The sequence below is a fragment of the Lycium ferocissimum genome, chromosome 7, assembly GCF_029784015.1.
Source record: "Lycium ferocissimum isolate CSIRO_LF1 chromosome 7, AGI_CSIRO_Lferr_CH_V1, whole genome shotgun sequence".
Lineage (NCBI taxonomy): Eukaryota > Viridiplantae > Streptophyta > Magnoliopsida > Solanales > Solanaceae > Lycium > Lycium ferocissimum.
Window position 1 is genome coordinate 13,459,635 of NC_081348.1, and position 3,581 is coordinate 13,463,215.

The 3,581-nt window shown below is 37.7% G+C and overlaps 1 pseudogene; it reads right to left on the reverse strand.

Annotated features, from left to right (window-relative positions):
- Positions 1–644: 644 nt before the first annotated feature.
- LOC132063414 (probable galacturonosyltransferase-like 4) lies at positions 645–2,747 on the reverse strand (annotated as a pseudogene).
- Positions 2,748–3,581: the final 834 nt, after the last annotated feature.

Here is a 3,581-nt window from a genome sequence, read left to right on the forward strand (position 1 = left end):
ACAGTGTTCTACTATTTGTTATCCGAAGTTTGACCTGGTTCTGCACTTCAGATCTCTGCCCTTAAGCATACAAACTTCTCATGCGATGACTGCTTTCCACTTGTGAACATCTAGATGAAAGCAAATTACCATCGTTCACTGCATCATACTTGACCTGCTAATTACAGCCCTAGACTTGTGCTGGAGAAATTTGCTCAGTCATAGAGATCCTTAGGCTCTTTATATTCCTATATTTTTATACTGATATATAGTCACTGCTATTCTTAATGTGATGAGCCTTTGCAGGTAACATTTTCCCAGCTGTTAAAGCACCCGTGGAGTTCTCAACTCAGGTATTTTTATTATTAGTTAAATAGGTTCCTGGCCCCATATTTCTCTAGCTTTCTTTAGGTCTGTTTATTACAATAGCTGGTCGACATCTGCAATCAAGCCTATCTTGCAGGTTCTCAAAACTTTTAGTTTGTCTGACTTTGCTATGATTGTCACAGGTGACTTCTGGGGATTATATTTTGTGGAACACATTAGGAAAATGTCCGGTTGCTGCCACACCAAAGCATAGAGTTGCAAGATATATTGTTGGCGTATCTGATTAGGAGCAATGACAGACGGTTAACTTGTCAGATGGCAGCTGAGTTTGAAGGCGAGCGTGAAAAAGGCTGTCTGTAAAAGAGATGTATTGTGGGGCCATTCCATGACAAGTTCCTGCTGCAGTTAGATTCAACAATGAAGTACTGGACTGACTCATGGTTCTTAGCATTTGGTTTTTGTGGGACAAGATTATTTAAGACGTGTACAACTACTTCGTGGATACTCAGCCTCAGGTCATACTTAATTAGTTAGTTGTATAGGTTATGAGAACTAACTGTATATGCTTGTTTGCCTTGGTGTTTCTACTAGGTGAAAGATACTCTTGTTGCTAAAAAGACCGAGTCTCGTGCCTTCTACTGTTCACATGCATTTGCAAGAAACTTGATCGTCAGCTTTCCCCTTACTTCATTCGAACTCAATAAAACTAGAAAGATATTTCTAGCTGTTAGTGAATTGCTTTCTAATTTGTGTGGACACTGGAGTTCATTGGATTGGTGCCCTTTTAACTGAAGTGCTTCTGTCTGTTTTAAGATAAATCTTTGTAAGTCCATTCCTGTTGTTAACGTACCTATGGATTCATGAAGGAAACATTCAAAATTAACACTGTACCTTATAATCAAGAATGGCGAATGTACAAAGCCTAATAAGGGGAGAACAATTAAGTTCATTCACACTCGTGAATTCCTTTCTTAGCTATCGATGTCTAATATACCTGTAGACTCTTTTAGCTTCATTCTTTAGATTTACAAGGCCTAAGGATTCTACATCTCTGCCTGAGGACTATTAGCTGTAATCTTAATCATTCTTCCCTGACAATGTCTTACAATGCAATTATATTGCATCGGTGTTGGTACTTCTAGCACCATTTCATTTTCAACTTCTGTAGCAATTTCTTTCCTATCAATCTATCTCAGTTCTATTCAGCTCTCTCTCTCACTCTTCTAACGCAATTCTGGATGAACGATACAGATCGTAGGGGGCCCACAAGTAATCAATGGTACAGGGCTTTCTGGCATCCAGTCTCAACCATGGCTTACCCTTGCCACTCCAATGCAATAGGCTTATGGTCCAGGGTGAAGGCCCCTACATTTGCCTTTCAAAGTTGTCACCACCTAAACCATGTTGGTTCCATCTATGGTTAACTGCCTTAATGTTTCCTGCAAACACAAGCAAAACTGGAGGCAATGACCCCAGATGGTAAATTCTTCTTTGCTTTTGTATTAACATCCATTCTTCAACTTTTTGTGTGTACTCTCCTTTCCTCCATTCAGCAAGATCCATCACCATTACACCGGTGTTGAAGTAACATGGACGCCTTCCTTCAAATGTTTTCGCTAAATTAACGTCCGACCAAAATGTGTCTGTAAAATAGGTTGTAAAGTTTGCATGGCAATATTCTGGTGCTGCCAGGACTTTATCTCCAAATCCACCCCCCATAACTTGGCAATGTCATCGACAACAATGATATCTGAGTCTAGGTAGATAACGGGTGCACATCCTCAGGGAGAATATCTGAGAGGTAAATTCTTGCATAGAGGTTGATCCAAGGCTTGTCTAATAGACTTGGATATCTTTCCCCTAACACGATTAGGATGAAAACGATAGATTTTGTAGCTAAGGTAAGGGAAAGTAGAGTTGATGAGGGAAATGATCTCAAGTTCAAGATGGATGGAAAGAAAATAGGAAAATGTTCTCTGGGACATGTTGAATGTTTTATAAAGCAGACAACACTGCAGCCATGGTGCCCCTAATGTAATTGGCATCAACAGGCATTACTATTTGGATCTTATCTATGTCCACGCGAGCTACTTGAGGTTGCCATTGCGAAGGCAGGTGCCTCCCGGAAAGGAAGGAATGTCATCGGAGGTAGGTTTTGGATGGCAACAACACGAATGGCGTTAGCAAAAGAGGACGAAGTGGTGGTGGTGGTAGGATGCAAGAGAAGAGGGAAAGAAGGCCTAGGATTGGAAAAATAGTTAGAAGATGGTGATGAAGAAGAAAAAGGGACATTTTTGTTCCAAAAGGCCATCCTTTCCTGAGCTACATTTCTTGTTTTTTTTTTCTTTCTTGGGCTAATAATATGGATGTCAAAAGGGCGTGAGAGTCTAAATCCGTGTTCAATACGTGCTTGACTAACTCAAAATAAAGTAACTTTTAGAGAGAAAGAATTGGCCATTGGACGAGTTTGTTAATGGAGTTATTTGAGTAATAATCTAGATTAGTGGTTCTAAAAGTTTATGCTTACAACAAACAGGTGTAAATTTTTTGATCATGAAATGTAGGAGAACCGATAGTTTTTCAATTACATTGGTTTATTTTCAATGTCCTAAATTATTGCCCATGCAAAACTTACGGAATTCTTTATTTTTAAATGTAGGATAAACCGATATCTTTGCATGTACAGTCATATATTTTCAATAACTAAATAACTGCCTATACAAGAATTTTGCAAATTAATCCAGGATATTTCTGTGCATATTCAGAGTATCAGCTACCATCTTGACACGGACAATTCCTAAACAACAGAATACTAGGAATGTCTAAAATCGTTGTATGCACATATCTGGAATTCCTTAATCTTTTGCAATAAGGAAGAGATCAATAGTTTTCCTTTTGCTCAGATCAAATTCTAGTAAAAGATAAACTTCAAACATCTAATTTCTTTTTAATCATAAAATAATGTAACTAAAATGTTTTAATAAATAGGTCAAAATATTGTTAAAACCAGAGTAATAAACAAAAAGTTGTGCCACATAAGTGGTAGGAAATAAATGAAATCTTAATTGCATTTTACATCAAATTGTGCGAGAAAAAAAAAAAAGTGTTTGTATGCCTGGTCTCATGCTATGATACGAGATGAATACATAGGTGTATTGTTCAGGTAAAACAATTGAGAGTATATATAACGTAATAAGTATACCTTTTATTTTAAACCTATAAAATAGTAAGCCAGTTCTTTTTGGGGTTCCTTCTTGCATCCCAAATTACTCCTC